Consider the following 24,661-nt stretch of genomic DNA (forward strand, 5'->3'; position numbering starts at 1 on the left):
GGCTATTCTTCCTCTGTGTCGCTTCCTTTTGCGAATAATTGAGATGTCTGCCCTGTGGGGTGTTTGGAGAATATCCTGTGAGTCCTGCTTGCTGCTGCTGCTGCTGTTGTTGTTGTTGTTGTTGTTGAAAGAATCTTTGTCTAATCCGAGGTGAGTGATCGCTGTCCTGATATCTAGAAGCTCTTTTCTGCCATAAGATACGGTTGCAGAAACATTATGTAAAAATCATTTACAAATATCGCGGGAAAAAACACATTGGTTAGGAGACCGTAAAACGGCGCCCATCTCCTCCGGCGCCATTTAAGCTCCTTTCGGAATGCACAGTAAATGGATGAATGTGTTATATACAAGTATGCCGATACTATCTATTGGCTGATTTGGCGATCTGGAGTGCAGGCAATTGTTTTAAAAGCATTTTGAAATAAGAGTGTGTAATCCCCGATCTCCAGCGACGAGAACCATGTAGCTATGACGTATCCTACACAATTTCCTGATTTCACAGATGGACCACTTCGAAGTTAAATCCTGGGAAAAATGTGTACTTTACCCACTGATAGAACAAGCTTCCATCAAATTGACAGTTTCATGATATTTATTTCTGGGGGTGGATTATCCCTTTAAGCTGCGCAACAAAGCCTGTTGATTTAGCGACAAAACCATGGCCCAAAGTATTTACTTTTGCGACGACAACACAAGGGCAGGAATTCGGGCTGTGCCTGTGTATCGCAGGGTCATTTCCTTTGAGTGAAGAGCATCCTCAGAAACCAGTGTGTCTCTTTTATTCCCGTGCCTTGGGGTCTGACAGGATCCTATGGCCATGTTTAACACAGGCATTCCTCCGACGCATTCACACACACACGCACACACACACACACACACACACACACACACACACACACACACACACATCCCAGGGCCGCATTTCTCAACCATTGCCTTGGCAACAAAATCCTAAGAGGAAAGGAAGATAGAAAAATAACAAATGACCAGTTTGCTGAAGGAGAGAGAACGGGGGGAGGCACTCTTCAGCAGGACTTCAAAACCAGCAATGACATGAGAAAACGGTTCCCTTCTGAATCATAAGCATTGCTTTACATTGGAGTTTCCAATGGTCTGAATAGATTTCAAAGATAAAGAACCCTTTGTTTTTAGTTTGAAGAAGATTCAGTATTTGGTCTCTTCCACCACTGAGTAAAGGTAGGCCTATATAAACTCACGAAAGCCTTTGTGAGAGGTGGACTACTTTTGAGGAAATGGTTATTCCATTTTTGCTTTTAAAAAGCATTCTAACATTTTGTTTTACATCTGAGAAATGAGTCATAGCCATTTGGATTCCTGTTGGCTTACTGTCTTATTCTATTCAACATGGATGTCTCTCCTAATTGTACTGGATCAAAAGTTAAAACGATGTTCCTTTCAAGTTGAAAGAAAACTTCAAAAGCCAACGCACCCTCTATAAGTTCAACTAAACTGAGCAAAAACCAGACAGGCAGTCTTGAGAGAATGTCTCCTATACATGTATTTATTACGTTTATTTGGAACAGCGACAATGTACAGCAAAACATAAGTCTCATAAGTGAGAAGTGATGCACTGCATCAGATTTAGCTTACAGCCAATTTACATCTGCAGTCCCCGATCTACATCAAGAATTACTCTAGCACTTTGCTTCCTCCTCGCCATTCACTGATCTCTTCGCTGAGTATGCTGTGCTGCGAATTTACATGCAAGTTAAACTCAGTAAGTACAACAACAAAAAAACATGAGAGCACTTAAGATGCATTTTCCTAAAATGCTTAACAGCTAAGGACAGGGAGAAAACGCACAGCCCAGGAAGCAGATTAACAACCGCTGCCCTTCCTGGAGCGGCGCCAAGAAGCATCTCTCCGCTGTGTCTTATTTCAACTGTTCCATTTCATGCTAGATATGTAAATTGCTTCTGAAAGTCACACTGTACACCATATGGGACTGGGTTTTAGGACAGGAAGAAATACGTAGGGATCGGATGTCATGGGGATATCAACATGGGAAATCTGCAGTGATGAAAGCGCAGAACGAACCGAAAAAAAGCACACAAAAAAAAAAGGCAACACCAAAGCCAAAATAGACGGAGGTAATCCTTTCTAAACAAATCAAAAAATGGCTGGCTGAAAAAGGAGCGTATGGGATGCCCTTTGGACCAAAATCTGCCCTAAACCATAACATCCAAGCCTCAATATTGAATCTGTGAACTACTGAAATACCTTAAGACCAAAACCCAAAACAACATTTTAGACTTTAGTCATTTAGCCGTCGCTCTTATCCAGAGGGACTTACAGTAAGTGCATTCGTTTTAAGATACCTAGGTAGGACTACCACCTTTTCACAGCGAGTCATATAGTAAGTACATTTTTCCTCAGAGCTAGTAAGAAGGAAAACCACACACACAAACGTCACGTTCATTCCATAGGGGGCAGAATAGCTATTAGCAAAATATTGATTATCTGTAAAGATAGACATGAATGGTGAGAGACAAACAAATATTGGGAATGACTACTATATCATTATCAGGTGACATCATTTTTCACAGGAATTCTGAAGGTTAGCCTTGGCGAGGAGCCATCCTGTTAGATTCAAGTTTAATATCAAATATTTGAGTGACTGATTCCCAGTTATCCACCTACAACACATTCCCTTATCTGCATTTTCTCACACTGCAAGCCCCTCCAAAATGCCTCCATATATTTTTTGCAGCGAAATGACAAATAAGTGTCAGTACGCATCCGCTGACAAGGAGCAACCCTGCAGCTGTTCTTGTGCATACTGTTGGTGTTTGTGTTCCCAGGAGATGCAGACAAAGCGCTTCCAGGTCGTCCCTCTAACCTGCCTTCTCATTAGAGGTCAGCATATTTGAACACAACAATGACCTGCCGTTCCGAAAGACTTAGGGGGCTAAGACGCTCAGCCAGAGGCAGTTTGACCAAATGTTCTCAATCTGTCCCATCCTTCACTGCTCACTTTCATTTACTGTGGTCGTCCATCGTAAGTTGGCCTAAGACGTCCTACCCACATCACCCACTCTATTATGAATCCTCCCTCCCAAGGCACTTAATGGCAAGTAATCACACATAAATTCCAAATAAGTGCCCAAGACAGATTTAGGGCGCTTGGAGGGTTTTGTCCAAAGCTATTTCTAAGGTAAACAATTAGGCTGGCAGAGGTCTGGGTATAAAGATGGCGGTGCCATTGGTTGGCAGGGAGGGCAGGCTCATTAACCCAGCAAGCTTCTGCTGTGTTCACTCAAACCAGTCCAAAAGATGTGATCGGGTGGAAACTCGTGGGAGCGATACATTTCCTCGGATAAGATGGCCTAATAATGACTTCCTGCATTTAAAGCGAAAATAAAACACAAAAGCAACATGCACAATGCACAATGCTGCGAAACAGCGTTTTATTGAGGCCTCTAATACCAGGAATATACTGTAATCTGTTTTTAGGGTTATGGAGACAGAGGGGAAGTCAACATCTGGTTCTCGTAGTCCACGCCTCTGGCCTGACAGTCTCTCTGACTCAATCAAGGAGAGGAACCATTTGGCAACGCTCTGAGGCCCAAAAACGCACCCCTCGTCTGCCTGTCTGTCCGCTCCTCTTCCTCTCCTTCAGGGTCATATGAAAAATCCCAATTAACAGGAAACCCGAGAAACACCCATGTTTGGACGTGAGCTTGGAATATGCAAAACACCAGGGCCGTTAACAAGTGCCATGTTGAAATGTGATAGACTGCGTCAGCAGGTCGTAAAACCCTCTCAAGATCAATGTAATTATGAAAGCTTACACAGACTTTCCGGATAAGCGGAAGGAGAGGGTTGTGCTTTCTACCAAACAAGTGGAAGGTCTCCCCACCTGCCTTCCATTCCATCAGCTACAACAATGGTGAATAAAAAACGTCCAAAACACCCGGAGGAGGGTGTCAACAAACACCCCTCATTCCAGGCCAAAGTGATGCACCCCATAAATCCTTTTGATTAGCTACAGTAGCACGGCTAAGTGCCACTTAAATCAAAACAAAAAAGGGGAAGTCGCTCTGACCTTGAGCTTTGGAAGTGTAATTTAACTGATCGTTACAAAAACAAAGCTGGTTCTGTTTCTGGACGAAGAGAGGGATGGAAAGAGGCGGCCGGGAGGGACGAAATTGAAAGCATGCATGCATTTTCTTTTTTACAAAAATGTTTGAAGCCACCATAATGAGAATGGGGAGAGATGTTTTAGAATATTCTTTGCTTTTTTTTTGAAAGAATAACAGGAAGTTCATGTTTCCAAGTGAAAAATAACAGATTAAATGAACCAGAGGGGATTTGAACAGATTAACCAACGATGGATTTGTGACCTGTGAGAAGTTTGTCAAACAAAGAATTATAGAGTAAAATAGGAAAATATTACTTTTAGAAGTGTGCTCTAAAATAAATTTGAAATGAAATGATTTGCACATATTCACATAGCGTGAATTGAATGACTCCAGGCAGTCTGTATAATTTGGTTGAAGACAAGTCAGACTGCAAGTGAACATGCATCAAACTGTTGCGTGCTGATGAAATGAGTGTTCAGTCATAAAATGAGTGTTCATGTCTTCAACAGTACGATCAATGAAAACATCACAACAGCCATAAATAAGAATGTGATTGACCCTAGAGATAAAGCACATATTTCCCATCTAATGGCAACCAGTGGGTTCACCGTCTCCAGGGTTCCATCAAATCCCTGTGTTTACAGTACAGGAGGAATGACATGACTCAGGGGCAAGCTTGGGTGCAAGTAGACAACTGACAAAGACCAGTCTCCCATTCTAACGGATGAGGGGGCTGCCTGGTAGCATGCCATGTCCAGAAAAACACAGGAGACTCTTTTGCTCAGGTCTGCTAGCAGCTCCTTCAATACTAGCAGCTCCTTCAATGCTAGCAGCTCCTTCAAAGCTAGCAGCTCCTTCAAAGCTAGCAGCTCCTTCAAAGCTAGCAGCTACTTCAATACTTTACACTCCACAATCAGTGGCCTGGCCTGCTGTAAGAACTGCTGCAGATGGCTACAAGGTTCCACAATAGTCTAATGAGAACACATGCAGTGCCAAAGGTGGGGTGATGACCTGGAGGAGCCTGCGTCAAGGGCACCAACAGGGAAGTCAGTCAGCATTAATCCCGCCACTCCCTCTAGCAGGAACCTTCAAGAGGTGCCCTTGACTCCTGGGGTGTTTCCGTGAGAGGGCTCACGTCCGCTCTGCTCTGACAGCCAGGGACGATCAAGAACAGCATCAGTGTAAGGGTGAAGTAAGACTACCACCTCCTCGCCAAGTGTGTGTGTCAGTAAAAAGCTGGCTGGCCATAAGAGCTCCTCTGAAAAGCTTTTGTTTTTGAAAGAGGGGGGAAAAAAGACTGTACTCGTCTCTGACAAAAAGAGGTCATGAGCCAAAGAAGAAAAAAAGACATATTGGACGAAATGTTGGGAAACTGAGGAAATGTGCCTTTCTTCACTGTTATCACTTACGTAGACCAGGGTGGACTGAGGAGAGTAAGGGGGGAAATAAAGTCAAGCTAAAGTCGAGGCCAAAAGGCATCGTCCCATCAGGTTACCATTAAAACAACAATTTCACCTTATTGTACATTTCAAATTCTGATATCTGGAGGAAGAGGAGGAGGAGTAGGAGGAATATTGCCTTCATTTAACAGGGTGCCCCTTTGAGAACACATTCTCGTTTATGGTAATGACCTGGCCAGGAGGGTACAAAAAAAAAAAACAGGAGACTCCATCTCAGGTCTGGAAGAAAGCTAGCAGCTCCTTCAATACTTTACACTCCACAATCAGGGCCCAGACAGACCATATAAATGGGGATTGAAGAGCTGCCAGTGCTACAGAGAATCACATTAGTAAACACTCGGACACAAGGCCTTGACTGTGGCTTACACAGAGCCCCTCTTTAACCAAGAAAACTACCCTAAAGACGGGCCCTGGGCAACGTCAAGTCAGCCACTTTACTGAGCGAGGCTGAGCTGCCATTTCACTAGGAATCCATAACAAAATGAGCATCAGTTTAAAACGAGAGTATAGCACTTACTATATTTCTCAATGCCAGAAATGCATGTTATAGTAACTCAGAGCAAAACCCTTAAATACATTGTTATAATATCAGCATATCTAAAAGCTGGGTTTGAGGTTCTCCAAAATCGCACAACGCTCCACTGTCAGCGTCACACGATGAAATGACAAACTTCGTAAAAAGTAGGATACATTTGTGAGAATGAGGGGGGCGAATTGGGCGTCTACTTGTCAAGCCGCAGGGCCCATTTCATCCCTGAGAACTTCCACGGCTACCAACAGTGGAAGGAGGGCTTTAGGTAGAAGTTGCTTCTCAAAGTGGACGCAACAATTTCAAAGATTTTACTGAGTTACAGTTCATATAAGCAAATCAGTCAATTTAAATAAATAAATTAGGCCCTAATCTATGGATTTAACAGGACTAGGAATACAGACATGCATCTGTTGGTCACAGATACCTTAAAAAAAATGTAGGGGCGTGGATCAGAAAACCCATCAGTATCTGTGTGACCACCATTTTGCCTCATGCAGCGCGACACATCTCCTTCACATAGAGTTGATCGGGCTGTTGATTGTGGCCTGTAGAATGTTATCCCACTCCTCTTCAATGGCTGTGCAAAGTAACTGGATATTGGGGCTAACTGAAACACGCTGTCGTACCCGTAAATGCAGAGCCTCCCAAACATGCTCAATGGGTGACTTTGCTGGCGAGTATGCAGGCCATGGAAGAACTGGGTCATTTGTAGCTTCTAGGAATTGTGTACAGATCCTTGTGACATGGGGCTGTGAATTATAATGCTGGAACTTGAGGTGATGGCGGTGGATGAATGGCACGACAACAGGGCTCGTCACGGTATCTGTGCTTTCAAATTATAATTGTTGGTTGTCCGTAGCTTATGCCTGCTCATACCATAACCCACCATGGTGCACTGTTCACAACGTTGACATCAGCAAACGTTGACATCAGCTCACCCACACAACGCCATACACGTGGCCAGCGGTTGTGAGGCCGATTAGACGTACTGCCAAATTCTCTTAAATGATGTTGGATGTGGTATATGGTAAAGAAATTAACATTCAATTCTCTGGCAACAGCTCTGGTGGACATTCCTGCAGTCTGCATCTCAATTGCACACTCCCTCAAAACTTGAGACATCTGTGGCATTGTGTTATGTGACAAAGCTGCACATTTTAGAGTGGCCTTTTATTGTCCCCAGCACAAGGTGCACCTGTGTAATGATCATGCTGATTAATCAGCTTCTTGATATGCCACAACTGTCATGTGAATGGACTATCTTGGCAAAGTATCAATGTTCACTAACAAGCATGTAAATAAATTTGTGCACAGCATTTGAGAGAAATAAGCTTTTTTTGCATATGGAACATTTCTGGGATCTTTTATTTCAGCTCATGAAACATGGGACCAACACTTTACATGTTGAGTTAATATTTTTGATCTGTGTATTAGTTAATATACATTACAGCTACATAGATATCTATTAGGGTCCATTGTCTGCTACCTGGATTTTAACGCAGTACTAAAAAAAGAGAGAAGACCTTTCAAGTACTTACTGTTACCCTTACGGGCTACCCATTAGCCCGTAAAACAACCAACGAAATTACAAGCCAAATGTCGCCTTCGCTGTGTGTGTGTGTGAAGAGGTCTTATCAGAACCTGTCTGCTAAATGTGCTTTTTAAATCAATCACTAAACAACCCAAAATATGTTTCTTCTATTGGTTGACATAGGAACATTTCTGGTCGTCCATCAAACTAGTGCAAGATGACAAAAAAAAGCAAACAGCCAGCTCACAGTAGTGAAATGAAACGCACCATTTTAAACCACAATTAAATCAAATACTTAATTTCAGCGAAAACATTGGCTACCGCTATCAAAACCAGTATTCCTTTGAGGGGACGGAACGCATGTTAAATCGTTTGTTGGCAGCCGCTGTGCCTTTCAGCCCAATTTATGGATGGGCTCAGAATTCACAAAGGCCTCTGTTGACTGAAACAAAAGAAATGGATTAAGCTGACCCCGAAGCCTTTCCATCCCAGTCCCACCTTATGCATGGTGACCCAATCAGCAGGCCTTCAGGGGCCAGACACTTGGGCCCGATCCAAGACTCCTGCGTACGTAGAGCCACTTCCCGCCCTCATGGTTCTCTCTGGTTTGTGTCAGTCTAATGAACAGTTTCTTAACTGTTCGGAGCCAAGCAGATGGAACTCTGGGAAGATTTACAGCACAGAGAACGAGGGGGTATGAAATCCACTCCTAGGTTCTGGCCAGCAAATACAGCTTACATTTGCACATTTTTTCAATTTATCTCTTATTGAATTAAGGGTTCAGACTCTTGGACGCCTTTCACTAGGAAACGTAGAGGACTAAAGTACTGCAATTTTCTTAAAGGCTTCAGCTCGGACGTGATAAATGACGGGAGCCCAGCTATGGAAGCAGAGTTTCAGGCTATGAGTCAGCAATAGAGAGGGCAAGCAGGTTAGGGCCCCATCTGGCCACGATAGGAGAAGCCAACAGAAGAGGAATCTCTATAGTGGCTGGGTCTCTGACATGATCATTCAGACCATGATTCCATCCACACAGCCTCTGAATTCCATCACTAGGCATATTCTAATGGGTCTCACTACAGAATGGATGCCAAAAAGAAGCAACGAATGACTGAAAAGGGTTCAGTCAATTAAGGCATGCAGAATGCAGAGAGATTGAGAAAGCATAACGCTTTCATCGAAGAAGCCTGCTGGGAACTGACACCTTCAGAAAAGACTCACCGTAAAACCAAAAATGGTTGAATATTCATTGAGAGTGTCGCTATTTCGGGCATACCAGATGATCTTAACAAAAACCCTGCTTTAAAATGGGGATCGCCATGTCTCTTCATTATTAGTTCTGCCATACTTAGCTTTAGTATAGATTATCATGAGATGGGCTAATTGCTATTTTGAAAGAGTGCATGCTATGCTGAAGTTTGAGCCCAGCACACAGGGAGTGAGAACAGACTCTGGCGTCTATCAGGGGGCGCCATATGCTTTAGCTGCATGGGCCAGCAAGCTCTCTAGGGACCTCCATGTACCCACATAGGCCTAACTGCTTTGGCAGACAAACCAGAGACACTATTCAGAAAACGCATCCTTGACCCTGTCACCAAACACCTGTTCCAAACATCCTGCCTGCAAGGGGAGGAGGATGGAGGGCTCTCAGCCTCAGGGCGGCTTTTTGAACTGGAGACGGACTGGTCAACCTCAAGGTTATTGATTTCTATTCTGTGTCTACAAAAGGCAAAACTCCATAGTGGGGCGGCAGGGTAGCCGAGCATTGGACTAGTAACCGGAAGGTTGCAAGTTCAAATCCCCGAGCTGACAAGGTACAAATCTGTCGTTCTGCCCCTGAACAGGCAGTTAACCCACTGTTCCTAGGCCGTCATTGAAAATAAGAATTTGTTCTTAACTGACTTGCCTAGTAAAATAAAAGGTAAAATAAAATTAAAATAAATAGTGTGAAACCACAGGAAATAGCCTAATCTCCTCAGAAAATTACAATGGAAACAGGCAAAACAGAATAACTTATAAACACATTTAAAGTTCATAAAAAGAGGCAAAACCCCAGCCTCCTGAAGTCTCTTGGAAATCACATGCAAGGTGCTGAAAGTGCCTCTTTAGTGAGTTACATATTCCATGTGCACACCATTACTCAACATAGCTTCCTTCCACCGATTCCTATGGGGACCTGGCCTTTCACTGTTAAGCACTAATGGGCTCTCACAGAGCACCTTTCTCAGTCTGCTGCAGTGTGTGTGTGTGTGTGTGTGTGCCCTTCTTCCCCTCCTTTTATGGTCAATGTCACCTCTCCATCAAGATATATCCTCAGCCCCGAAAAGCACAGACTTCAATTAATGGTTGAGATTGGAGTCAAGCGGGGGCGACTGCTATATCCTCAGTCCAGCGTTATTGATTGTCAGAGTCATCTCAGGCGGAAGGCGAGACATGAATTTAAAGTGAGTCATTGATGCATGGTGTCAGCCCAGTGCCCTGACGTCATTGACTGAATTTACAGCCTTTAGACACCAAAAGAGACATAGCTGCCAGGAATGGGCAGTTGGGGATCGGATGCCTCATGGGCCCGGACAGGCTTACACCGATGATAACCCACTGACAAAGACAAGCTGTGACTGTGTTCTTTACTCACACTTTACTCGCATTATTTATCACAATAACATAGAGGCCAAAACACCTACACAAAGAGGTGTTCATGCATCAAACACCCCCACCCCGATACAGTACCAAATGGATCTGTCGCTATTGACGAGGTCAAAGGTGAGAGAAATAAAAACATAGCCTTTTGAGATGGGTGCGGGGTAACTGAGCCCTGGCTCGGAGGCACATGAGCCAAATGGGATTGGACAAGCTCAAGAGCCCGGGTCAGACAGCAGTTAGAAACATGTGTCCCAGAGAAAAAGCCTGCGAGCGATCAGCATTCTGTGTTTTGTGCAACAAACCCTAATGAGATTTTTCTCTGCGGGAGAATAAGGCCCTGTCTTTGGGGATCGGGTCGGTAAGATAAACACTGATGCAGTCACCCCTCAAGACCCCAGGCCTCGCAGCCAAATAGCATTCATGCGGGCCAAAGCAAGACAAGCTTTTGGAAATGTGTTAGGTTAGTGTTGGCGGGGCTGGATCCTCCTTAACGTCACTCATGTTCATGGAATATTTACAGGTAATGAAGAATGAATATTTGGCACATTTAACTCAGACGAAGCTGAGCTGAGATCAGAGTTTGATTATAGGTCTATGGACCTATCAACAGGTTACAACAAGTACAGTATGACAAATACATGTAGAGCTCTTTCCATACTAGCCAACTAACTCCCAATCCAATTTCCCTGCAAGAACTTTGAAAGAATACAGTGTGTCCTGCAGGTAACCAATGAAACATATTGAAAGAGGGGGGAAGTTTCAAAGAGATTTCCATCTTTCTCATCTCTCTTTGAGGTCAGTCCACCTGAACTGCATTACCCCCCCCCCCCACCCCCCCTCTATTCTTCCTGGGGGAAAGGGGGAGGGTGATGGTTTGTAGCAATGGTCAATTTAAAAGTCAGATAGCCATATATTACAATAACGTGCTCTGACAACTCTATTGACTCCAGTCCACATTTTTGGGGAAATAAAACAGTGGAACTAATATACAACACCTGTTTCTTTTCAGCATCCCCAGTATATCAAATATACAAACAGTGACAGCTGCGCCGCAGACTGAGATGGCAGTACCGGGCAATGTGAAAGACAGAGCCATGCGTTGTTCTCTCTGCTTCATCCTATGGGCCTAGGTCAAATAGCTGAGAGCAGAGTGTAATGGTTAAGTCTAATATTTCACATATGACTTTTGAGGAGCACCATGCACTATCGATTGCTTCCATCTAAGCAGAGATTCAGAGAAGCAGCCCTATCGGGAGCCTGGTTTCAATTATGGGCTCCGTAAAGCCCTGTGATAGAGAGCTGACGTGATATACTGCCTGGTAGAGGCCAGGATCCATCCCATCCGCCTGCCTGCTGACGACCCACATGCCATTGTACCAGGTGAACGCTGAGGGAAGTTTTATACAGAGGCCATCAAGCAAGGACAGGTTTATAATAGAGGACTGTGATATAGTGAGGTGACATAAGATGGTGCTCTATCCCAGTACCTAGGATGGTGTCTAGAAAATAATATTGTAAACTTCAGCCTAGAATTGATGGAGGGATTCATTCAGCTGTAACCGAAGGTTTAAGACAAGTGGATGTGAAAGTAGTTGAAGAGACTTTGGAGTTCTTCCTCATTTGGAAAAGGAGAGGAAAACAGATATAAAAGAGTGGCAGTTGAATATAAAACTGTCGGTTATTAAAAATGATCTTGGAAATCGTTCCAGTTCCACTACCTTCAAAATCACAGGCCAAGAGCCTCTACAAAAACAATGGTGAAATAAATCAAACTGATTCCGTTTACCTTATCTTCCCAATGCTAAAAGACGCATTTGTCATATAGTCAATGGCTACTTTGCTGAGGTCACTAAGTAGGCTTTGCCTCCAGAGCCACTGGCTTGAAGTTAAAGGGTCATGAACTTGCAGGGAACTTCAGGTCGATTTGACTCATCCTCCCATAGATGATCTAAGAACTGGATATAGTCTAATTACTCCAGTCTCAGTCCTTTCAATCTGACAGTTGAAGTCATGCAATCTTGCTCAATCTCAGCATTTCCAATAACCAAGGGATATTTCCATAGTGATTCCCATCAGTTCTCCTACACAAAAAGAGTAAATTCCACATAAGAGATACAATTTTACGTGGTTTATCCATGCCACGTTTTAGTATGAAATCGCTACAGGGAGATTAGAAATGGCAATGTGTTTGACTCAAGTGGGAGCAGGGGCTAGATCCACCCGTCTCTCTCCTTTTCATCTAGATGAGAGCCACTCAATGATATCAGCTGTAGATGGCAAGTGTGCAGTCAAGCCTTTAGTGGCACCAACCAGTCCGTTTCACCCATGTCACCGCAAGATGGAAGATGTCTTGAGCCAAACTAGATAAACTAGGAATAGCCTCAAAAACTGGAGACATTGAACATTGGTAAAATAACCCCAAAGATCTCTCCAATTCTACAAATGAACATGAAGGGGAATTGGGCTTCTGAAAATGACATTTCAAATGACCGTAAGAAAGCTCTATGGCGCATCCTGAGAGTGCTGATAGCTCCAGATCACCACCACGGGACTGGGGCATATACAGCAGTACGTCTAAAATGAGGCCATGAACAGCTGTTAGAGCCAGATGTCCGGACCAGTTGTTCAACGGTGGAAGAGGGTTTGGAAAGATACCCTTCCGAGATGCTCCTCCTATATGACAGACACTCCAGAGAGAGAAAAAGTAACAGTCTATATGAGTTCTGTGCTGGAGTTGGCCAGGCATACTAAACTCGAGGAATTTACAATCAACGCCATAGTCCACACAGCAGTCCACAAAAGGGAGCAGTTGTCTGTTAAGAGGACGAGCCATACCAAAGCCCTGACCGCTCCGTTTAACTATTAGCGTTTCACCAGGATATTTTAGTTATTAATGAAACCTCTTTATTGACCAATTAAATACATAAGCAGATACAAAACAAAACTTTTGGCCTTACAAATCTTCAAAAAAAAGTGTCTCTAGTGATTTACTCTCCCTCTCTTAATTTAAACATTTATTAATTGATTAGGCTACAGGCATTTTAATATGGTTGACATTACAGTGGCATTCCACAATAAGACACAAGCCATCTTCAATCATCTAAAAAAAATGAACTATCCTTACAGATACTTCATTATTTTGGGTCACATTTTTCTTCTGAGCACCTGGACACAATGCAGAATGTTAAGCCCAGGGGCAGGAAATAGGTCACGGTTCCCTGAAGACTAGGCCTACCTCCAGCATCTAGGAAACTTCAACCACCCCTCCCTATCCACCAGCAAGGATGTGCTCCCCTCCTCTCACGTTAAAAGTCCCTACGACCAGTCAGGAGTAGATCTCGGAGTTGATGCCTTTTTCAGATTATTGTTCGAGTCCTCACAGCAGTCCACAAAAGACCTCAGGCCTGATCACATGATTTTATATCCACATTTTTATTTTGTTGGTTCAGTTAACTTGGTGGTCATGAGGAAAAGTAAACATTAATTGGTTGATGATGCCATTGCCAAAAAAACTTACAAGCTAAGGCAAATTATTGCCCCCGACCCAGAAATATGAAATCGTACTGGGGTTTCTCCTACCACAGCTTAGACAAACTCTCTCGTTGAGTTAGCATATGACTACCCCCTTGTGGGCATAGTTGAAAACAGCTCAATTCTGTGTGGATTTCATTGCCTGAGAATTATCTACTCTAAGTTTATCATTTTGAACAAACTATTTTTTTAAGGATTAAAATACAAACATACTCCATTAGACTAAACAATAGAAACTGTTGTGAAGACTGAGCCTACCTTAGGGCATCTGACTGGCCTGTTTGTATTCATTTGAAACATGCAAGGGGACTGTTTAAAATGTATTAAAGGTTCTCAGAACAAGGCAGAATGTAATCTCTGTGCTCTGGCCTTCAGTTCTGACAGCATATGATCTCATTCCACTGGTCTCTGGAATCACTGATTTTAAAAAAACACAACATTTGCAAAGTAGAGTTCTAATCAGTGGAATATTCTGAGATTCTCTGCGTTCTTTAACCTCAGAAGGCTATATAACAGAAACACTGTACAATACATAGGTTAGTGACATGAGTGGATAAGGGAAAAGTCTCTAGAAGAAAAGGGATCGGCATTCCTCTTAAGATGATATAAGTTCAACTGCAAAGACAACATGTTATGTAAAGCATTGAACTGTATCACTACCGTTTATTAAACATTAGAGGTTTAAGAACTCAATGTTGACCATTTGAGAAACACAAAACCACATCATCCATTTAATGGCATGCAGAATCCACTCATGTTTTGTTTCTCAACTGATGCTGGCTATTGTCTTTCCAGTTCTTTCAAAGACCGAAGTGGAGACAATAGCAGGCATAGCCAAAAACCCAGCATTCAGACTTACGTTCAGAGAGCAGGAGGTGAAGTTCTGCCACAAGAGAAATTAAGCCTACCCCATTCTGTTTTCTCAACTGTTGGTCTGTGATGTAATGGGCTGGCCATTCTCATCCCAACAACTTTATCTAGAGGGGGTGAAAAATGGGGTCATCCAGCAGCCGTGTTGGGAACTGGATAGTGTGTAACCCCAGGAGGAAGACCCCCCATCTGTAGAATTTACTCCCGTAGTAAATTGTGAGGCATCTGTGCTTGGGCAAACAGACCTACTGGGACTCCCTGGGCCTCAGATTCAGGGATTCTCCTTTAATGATGTGGAGAGCAAGGAGAAGCCACATGGCTCTGCTAGAACCATCCCTCTGCCCTAGGCCCTAGGGGGACAGGGGCCACAGAGCAAGGCTCATGTCTCAAAAGAAATACATGCATGTTCCTTCCCCCTGGGTCCGTGTAGGCTAACCACTCACACAATATAAAAGCCGGCTTTCTGGTCATTTCTGTTGTGGAAACATTATTTTACAAAAGTTAGACCAGACTAATGTGTATGAATTAGAATCTTAATTGTATAGGTCTAACAAAGACTTAAATAAAAACCCAGTTTCAATGTTATTGAAGTATATCTTGTACCTGGAGATTGTAACATTTGTGAAAGAGCTGGCAAAAATATGTGATGTGATTACTATGCCCTAGTAGTCTTCTCTGACTCAGTCCCTCAAACACTAGGCCTGGTTACCCAATTAGAACAGCAAACACTCAGCTGTTGGTTATTTTCATGTTCATAATGTTAAGTAGGCATTAGAAATGGATTATTGAGTTAATGCTTAAGAAACACTTCCACCAACAAACTACAGTGTGGGGTACCCAACTACAAGTGCCCTTCAATTAGCATAGCCAAGCTGTGTTTACACTAGCATAGCCCCCTAGAACTAATGGATATACCAGAACTGAGCTGACCCTCAAAGCCAGACCCATTCTTTTGTGATTTATGTTCCGTTTGTAATAAAGCTGGATGAGGCAGCATTACATTAAATCAGTAGTTTCACCCTTCCTTCTTTACGTCTCATAGCACGAGCCCAAAAAAGGTACTTCTGGAGGCATTGGGTGTGTGCGTCAAAGGAGTCTATTTAAATTAGTGCTCCTACCAAGAGTTTTCCTTGCAAAGAGTCGGAAGCAAGGGGCACTTTCAGGTAGTGGTGGCAATAGAGAGCAATAGTAATGGAGTATTTGTGTAGGCACTAACTCCGTCATGGCTCATTGGCCAAAGCCTATGGGGAAATGAATGGGGGTTTTGGATAAACGCAGAAAATAAGGTATGTGGTAAACACAGGCTTAGGAGATCTTATACGTTTTGTTCTATAATCTTCACCAGCTAACATAACTTTTGTGAATTTTTGTAATCAAAACAAGCACAGAAAGGCTTCAGAATTCATACATATTGACTAACTGATTATCTCAGAGAGCAAAACGTATTAGATCTCCTAAGCCTGTTCTTCAGAATTTATCCCAAAACCCTATTCTTTCCCGATTCATTTCCACCATACAAATGGCCAAACAACCCAGAGGTAACTAATTTCCGTTTTTTTAGGACTACAAGCCGGCAAGCTCTATGTATGAGGAAACCAACAAAGATCAAGAATAATGACTTCAAGCCGAGCTCGTGGGTGAATTAATTTTGAAATTGGAACTCCCTCACCATTTGACACCCTACATGCAGGTGTTCAAATAAATGGCTGGAGTGAAAGTGATGTCACTGCTTTATGACAATGCAAGATCAAAGACCAATTACAAACCACATTTAAAACATTTCAGATAAAACAGCCGACACGAGACGTTGCAAAACCAGACCATTCAGAATAAACCAACTTTGTTCTAAAACTGTTACGTCTCATCTTAGAAAACTAAATGCATGCTCTTCAACCGATCGCTACCTGCACCTACCCGCCTGTCCAACATCACTACTCTGGACGGCTCTGACTTAGAATACGTGGACAACTACAAATACTTAGGTGTCTGGTTAGACTGTAAACTCTCCTTCCAGACCCATATCAAACACCTCCAATCCAAAGTTAAATCTAGAATTGGCTTCCTATTTCGCAACAAAGCATCCTTCACTCATGCTGCCAAACATACCCTTGTAAAACTGACCATCCTACCAATCCTCGACTTTGGCGATGTCATTTACAAAATAGCCTCCAATACCCTACTCAACAAATTGGATGCAGTCTATCACAGTGCAATCCGTTTTGTCACCAAAGCCCCATATACTACCCACCATTGCGACCTGTACACTCTCGTTGGCTGGCCCTCGCTTCATACTCGTCGCCAAACCCACTGGCTCCATGTCATCTACAAGACCCTGCTAGGTAAAGTCCCCCCTTATCTCAGCTCGCTGGTCACCATAGCATCTCCCACCTGTAGCACGCGCTCCAGCAGGTTTATCTCTCTAGTCACCCCCAAAACCAATTCTTTCTTTGGCCGCCTCTCCTTCCTGTTCTCTGCTGCCAATGACTGGAACGAACTACAAAAATCTCTGAAACTGGAAACACTTATCTCCCTCACTAGCTTTAAGCACCAACTGTCAGAGCAGCTCACAGATTACTGCACCTGTACATAGCCCACCTATAATTTAGCACAAACAACTACCTTTTTCCCAACTGTATTTAATTTTTATTTATTTATTTATTTTGCTCCTTTGCACCCCATTATTTTTATTTCTACTTTGCACATTCTTCCATTGCAAAACTACCATTCCAGTGTTTTACTTGCTATATTGTATTTACTTTGCCACCATGGCCTTTTTTGCCTTTACCTCCCTTCTCACCTCATTTGCTCACATTGTATATAGACTTGTTTATACTGTATTATTGACTGTATGTTTGTTTTACTCCATGTGTAACTCTGTGTCGTTGTATCTGTCGAACTGCTTTGCTTTATCTTGGCCAGGTCGCAATTGTAAATGAGAACTTGTTCTCAACTTGCCTACCTGGTTAAATAAAGGTAAAATAAAATAAATAAATAAAAGAAAAACCCAACTAAAAACTTTGACATAGGCTATAAAGCCTACATTGGTTAAAGGGTAGAATCCTTAGTTGCTACATCCATTTTTGGACTTATAAAATAATGATATATAGGCATACCAATTGATTTAAAAATGATCATTTTTACACTGAACAAAAATATAAATTCAACATGCAAAAAAAGTGTTGGTCCCACGTTTCACGAGCTGAATTTTTTAGATGCACAAAAAGCTTATTTCTCTCACATTTTGTGCACAAATTTGTTTACATCCCTGTTTGTGAACATTTCTCCTTTTCCTAGATAATCCATCCACCTGACAGGTGTGGCATATCAAGACGCTGACTAAACAGCCTGATCATTACACAGGTGGACCTTGTGCTGGGGACAATAAAAGGCCACTAAAATGTGCACAGATGTCTCAAGTGTTGATGGGAGTGTGCAATTGGTATGCTGACTGCATGAATGTCCACAAGAGCTGTTGCTGAGGAATTTTATGTTCATTTCTCTACCATAAGCCGCCACCCAAGTCCTTTTAGAGAATTTAGCAGTACGTCCAACCGGCCTCACAACGTGTATGGAGTCGTGTGGGTGAGCGGTTTGCTGATGTCAACATTGTGAGCTGAGTGCCCCATGGTGGAGGTTGGGTTATGGTATGGGCAGGCATAAGCTACAGACAACGAACACAATTGCATTTTATCGATGGCAATTTGAATGCACAATTTGAGACACCATGACGAGATCCTGAGGCCCATTGTCGTGCCATTCATCTGCCACCATCACCTCATGTTTCAGCATGATAATGCACAGCCCCATGTCGCAAGGATCTGAAGACAATTCCTGGAAGCTGAAAATGTCCCAGTTCTTCCAACTCACATTAATGCGTTGAAAATCCAAAATTGGTTACATAGTCAACATACACACAGCTCTGACACATACACATTCCACCAAGGGCTTTTCATAGTCACCAAATCCAGAACAAATTCAAAAAAAGCATACAGTATTATATTGAGCCCTTATTGCATGGAACTTCTTTCCATCTCATATTGCTCAAATAAACAGCAAATCTGGTTCTAAAAAACAGACAAAGCAACACCTCACGGCACAAAGCCTCTCCCCTATTTGACCTAGATAGTTTGTGTGTATGCATTGATATCTAGGCTACGGGTGCCTTTTTAAAAATGTATGTAGTTCTGTCCTTGAGCTGTTCTTGTCTAATGATGTTCTGTATTATGTTTCATGTTTTGTGTGGACCCCAGGAAGAGTAGCTGCTGCTGCTTTTGCAACAGCTAATGGGGATCCTAATAAAATACCAAATACCCATTGAGCATTTGTAGGATGCTCTGGATTGACATGTACGACTGTGTGTTCCAGTTCCCGCCAATATCCAGCAACTTTGCACAGCCATTGAAGAAGAGTGGGACAACAATCAACAGCCTGATCAACTCTCTATGTGAAGGAGATGTGTCACGCTGCATGAGGCAAATGGTGGTCACACAGATACTGACTGGTTTTCTGATCCACAGTCCTACCTTATTTAAGGTATCTGTGACCAACAGATGCATATCTGTATATCTGTATTCCCAGTCATGTGAAATCCATAGATTAGGGCATAATGAATGTATTTAACGATATGTACATACTAACTCAATAAGCCTGACTAACAGGCACCTTGCTACTCTTTTTTCAAATGTCTTTTTACTGTTGTTTTATTTCTTTCCTAACTACACACTGAAAAACAGCTTCTATCTCAAGGCCATCAGACTGTTAAATAGCTACCCCTAGCACATAAGAGGCTGCTGCCCTATATACATAGACTTGAAATCCCTAGTCACTAATGTTGACATATTTTGCATTCCTCATCTCATATGTATATACTGTATTCTATTGTATCAGTCTATGCCGCTCTCACATTGCTCATCCATATATGTACATATCCTTAATTCCATTCCTTAGAATGGAATTACTTACGTTTGTGTGTATTGGGTATATGTTGCAAAATTTTTAGATATTACTTGTTAGATATTACTGCACTGTCGGAGCTAGAAACACAAGCATTTCGCTCCACCCACAATAACATCTGCTAAACACATTTATGTGACCAATACAATTTGATTGCCTTGAGTTGGGAGCAATCAGCCAACGAAGAAGAAAATGGGCAACTTTAAAATGGGGATGGCCTCTGTGGCGCTTCCCATGCTGTCACAGACGCTATGATGGCACAGATACAAAGATGAGTCCTATCTATCTCTATGGCGCTATCTGCCCTCTAATTGGCTAGAATGGTCCTACCTGATCTCACCTCCCTTCTGATGCCATGTATTTCCATTGTTAGAGCGGTCAATTGACTGTCTTGTCAATTTAATCTGGCATCCTACGCAAACACATGATGCTTTTTTTTCACAGTAGGTAACTAACGTTAGCTAGCAAAGGTTACATGTACACATAACTAGCAATGGCAAGCTAAGCTAGCAAGGCTAGGAGGGGCAATGAATGTAATTATAAGTATATTTTGCCAGCAGTCATAACACAGGGATTATTTAGAACAAAAGAGTAAAAGCATGTACGGTTTCTTACTTTAGTTCATCCCGACAAAGATGGGTGCTTGCCTGAGTGTAGTTAGTCAATCAAATAGCAGTGTGTGGAAAAACTAGCACCAGACACTATGTGTAAACGATGCGCCTCTAACTTCCGGTAGGCAGCGTTTCTTCCTAATGACTTTCAAAATAAGAGTTGTGCAGAAGTGTCGACTAAAATATATATTTTTTAAACTCTCATAGCAACTGACCTGAATTAAATAACGAGATAAATTGTATTATAAATATATATATATGAATATGTATCAAATTTAATTGTTTCGAAAATAAATTTTTAAAAATAATAATTAAAACACTAGTACCTGTACACTGAGTACCATGTCTCTTCAGCTAACGTTACACTCCTTGTCATTGCCAAAGAGACGGACCTTTCGGCAATCTCAACATTCAAAAGAGTTAAATAGCAATGGCGTCTTTTTGAAGGCACAATTCCGCCATTGCTCAATGCTAGAAATAAAGTTAGTATTTTCCATGACATGTGGACCCTCAAATAGAACAGCAAAGTAAAAAACAAACATTCAGCTAGGCAAGTTGTTGTATTTTGAGATGGAAAATCAAAACTAAGATGTGTTTGGAATTGCAGTATGTATTCACTTTGAGAATTTAGAGAGTAAGCTAGGCATAGGCACAAGAAATAAAGGTGCTGCAGCACCCCCTAAAAAATCATTATGAAAAAAAAAAAAAGAACAAAAATTAGATACAGTGCCAGTCAAAAGTTTGGACACACCTACTCATTCAAGGGGTTTTCTTTATTTGTACTATTTTCTACATTGTAGAATAATAGTTAAGACATCAAAACTATGAAATAACACATCATGGAATCATGTAGTAACCAAAAAAGTTATAGAAAATATATTTTGATTTGTTTTTGAGATTCTTCAAAGTAGCCACCCATTGCCTTTGACAGCTTTGCACACTCTTGGCATTCTTTCAACCAGCCTCACCTGGAATGCTTTTCCAACAGTCTTGAAGGAATTCCCACATATGCTGAGCACTTGTTGGCCGCTTTTCCTTGAATCTGAGGTCCAAATTATCCCAAACCATCTCAATTGGATTGAAGCCAGGTGATGGTGGAGGCCAGGTCATCTGATGCAGCACTCCATCACTCTCCTTACACAGACTGAAGGTGTGTTTTGGGGTCATTGTCCTGTTAAAAAACAAATGATAGTCCCACTAAATGCAAAGCAGATGAGATGGTGTATCACTGCAGAATGCTGTGGTAGCCATTCTGGTTAAGTGTGCCTTGAATTTGAAATAAATCACAGTGTCACCAGCAAAGCATCCACACACCTCCTCCTCCATGCTTCATGGTGGGAACCACACATGCGGAGATCATCCGTTCACCTACTCACAAAGACATGGAGGTTGAAACCAAAAATCTCAAATTTAGACTCATCAAAGGACAGATTTCCACCGGTCTAATGTCCATTGCACACGTTTCTTGGCCCAAGCAAGACTTTTCTTATTGGTGTCCTTTAGTAGTGGTTACTTTGCAGCAATTCGACCATAAAGGCCTGATTCATGCAGTCTCTTCAGAACAGTTGATGTTGAGATGTGTCTGTGAAGCATTTATTTGGGCTGCAATCTGAGATGTGGTTAACTCTCATGAACTTATCCTCTGCAGCAGAGGTAACTTTGCGTCTTCCTTTCCAATTACGATCCTCATGAGCCAGTTACATCAGAGCGGTTTTTGTTACTGCACTTGAAACTTTCAAAGTTCTTGAAATTTTCCAGATCGACTGACCTTCATGTCTTAAAGTAATGATGGGACTGCTGTTTCTCTTTGCTTATTTGAGCTGTTCTTGCCTAATATGGACTTGGTCTTTTACCAAATAGGGCTATTTTCTGTATACCCACCCCTACCTTGTCACAACACAACTGATTGGCTCAAACGCATTAAGAAGGGGAAAAAATCCACAAATGAACTTTTAACAAGGCACACCTGTTAATTGAAATGCATTCCAGGTGACTACCTCATGAAGATGGTTGAGAGAATGTAAAGTGTGCAAATCTGTCATGAAGGCAAAGGGTGGCTACTTTGAAGAATCTCCATAAAAATATACTTTGATTTGTTTAACACTTTTTTGGTTACTACAGTACATGATTCTATGTTACTTCATAGTTTTGATGTCTTCACTAACATTCTACAATGTAGAAAATAGTTTAAAAAAATAAACCCATTAATGAGTAGGTGTGTCCAAACGTTTGACTGGTACTATATATATATATATATATATAGTACCATACACACACTGCTCAAAAAAAATAAAGGGAACAATTAAACAACACAATGTAACTCCAAGTCAATCACACTTCTGTGAAATCAAACTGTCCACTTAGGAAGCAACACTGATTGACAATAAATTTCACATGCTGTTGTGCAAATGGAATAGACAAAAGGTGGGAATTATGGGCATTTAGCAAGACACCCCCAGTAAAGGAGTGGTTCTGCAGGTGGGGACCACAGACCACTTCTCAGTTCCTATGCTTCCTGGCTGACGTTTTGATCACTTTGAATGCTGGCGGTACTTTCACTCTAGTGGTAGCATGAGACGGAGTCTACAACCCAAACAAGTGGCTCAGGTAGTGCAGCTCATCCAGGATGGTACATCAATGTGAGATGTGGCAAGAAGGTTTGCTGTGTCTGTCAGCGTAGTGTCCAGAGCATGGAGGCGCTACCAGGAGACAGGCCAGTGCATCAGGAGACGTGGAGGAGGCCGTAGGAGGGCAACAACCCAGCAGCAGGACCGCTACCTCTGCCTTTGTGCAAGGAGCACTGCCAGAGCCCTGCAAAATTACCTCCAGCAGGCCACAAATGTGCATGTGTCTGCTCAAACGGTCAGAAACAGACTCCATGAGGGTGGTATGAGGGTCCGACGTCCACAGGTGGGGGTTGTGCTTACAGCCCAACACCGTGCAGGACGTTTGGCATTTGCCAGAGAACACCAAGATTGGCAAATTCGCCACGGGTGCCCTGTGCTCTTCACAGATGAAAGCATGTTCACACTGAGCACATGTGACAGACGTGACAGTCTAGAGACGCCGTGGAGAACGTTCTGCTGCCTGCAACATCCTCCAGCATGACCAGTTTGGGGGTGAGTCAGTCATGATGTGGGGTGGCATTTCTTTGGGGGGCCGCACAGCCCTCCATGTGCTCGCCAGAGGTAGCCTGACTGCCATTAGGTACCGAGATGAGATCCTCAGACCCCTTGTGAGACCATATGCTGGTGTGGTTGGCCCTGGGTTCCTCCTAATGCAAGACAATTCTAGACCTCATGTGGCTAGAGTGTGTCAGCAGTTCCTGCAAGAGGAAGGCATTGATGCTATGGATTGGCCCGCCCGTTCCCCAGACCTGAATCCAATTGAGCACATCTGGGACATCATGTCTCGCTCCATCCACCAACGCCACGTTGCACCACAGACTGTCCAGGAGTTGGCTAATGCTTTAGTCCAGGTCTGGGAGGAGATCCCTCAGGAGACCATCCGCCATCTCATCAGGAGCATGCCCAGGCGTTGTAGGGAGGTCATACAGGCACGTGGAGGCCACACACACTACTGAGCTTCATTTTGACTTGTTTTAAGGACATTACATCAAAGTTGGATCAGCCTGTAGTGTGGTTGGTTTTGTGTGACTCCAAATCCAGACCTCCATGGGTTGATACATTTGATTTCCATTGACCATTTTTGTGTGATTTTGTTGTCAGCACATTCAACTATGTAAAGAAAAAAGTATTTAATAAGAATATTTCATTCAGATCTAAGATGTGTTATTTTAGTGTTCCCTTTATTTATTTTGAGCAGTGTGTATATATATATATATATATATATATATATATATATATATATATATATAGAAAAAGTAGTGCAGTGGGCCTTTTACTAGTCCTGTATTGGCGGACCAATATAGCCTTCTGTAGCACAGCCCCAAAATGTTTTTTCATTGCCGCAATACATCTGTTTATTGCATAAATCATGCATGCATTGGATTGCAATGCTGGTAAAATCATCCAGTCCAGTTTAATTTATTACAGTGTAGACTATACCAAGTGTAGGCTATGACGTGGTCAGCGGCCGATCAAAATAGTGGCACAAAGTCTGCAGGGAGTACAGATTAGTTGTCTATGCATTCTAAAAGGAAAAGGTTCCTGATGTAAAATATAGGGAATTGAAACTGAGGTAACCCCTATAACATCTTCAAATAACCTTGTAGTGAAATACATAACAATAACATTATTTTAGTTCCCAGTGTATATGCTTTTAGTGTCAAAGCAGAATTAAAATATGATGTAAACTCCCAGCAGAGCCCCAAGTCCAATGGGTATATCCTCAGAGCATGTTGATGTTTTCTGTATCCATAGCCAGAATTATTTTGCAGTGGATGGTGACCAAGCAGGTTTCCTGTC

The 24,661-nt window shown here is 42.5% G+C and overlaps 1 protein-coding gene across 1 annotated transcript in view; it reads right to left on the reverse strand.

The window, feature by feature from the left end:
• LOC112250381 (protein dispatched homolog 1) overlaps window positions 1-20,370 on the reverse strand; it is a 72,470-nt gene extending 52,100 nt beyond the window's left edge. The window contains exon 1 of the mRNA XM_024420470.1: window positions 20,239-20,370. The gene's annotated coding sequence lies outside the window, so the exon portion shown is untranslated. The remainder of the gene's footprint in view (window positions 1-20,238) is intronic.
• Window positions 20,371-24,661: the final 4,291 nt, after the last annotated feature.

The sequence above is a fragment of the Oncorhynchus tshawytscha genome, linkage group LG05 (assembly GCF_018296145.1).
Source record: "Oncorhynchus tshawytscha isolate Ot180627B linkage group LG05, Otsh_v2.0, whole genome shotgun sequence".
NCBI lineage: Eukaryota > Metazoa > Chordata > Actinopteri > Salmoniformes > Salmonidae > Oncorhynchus > Oncorhynchus tshawytscha.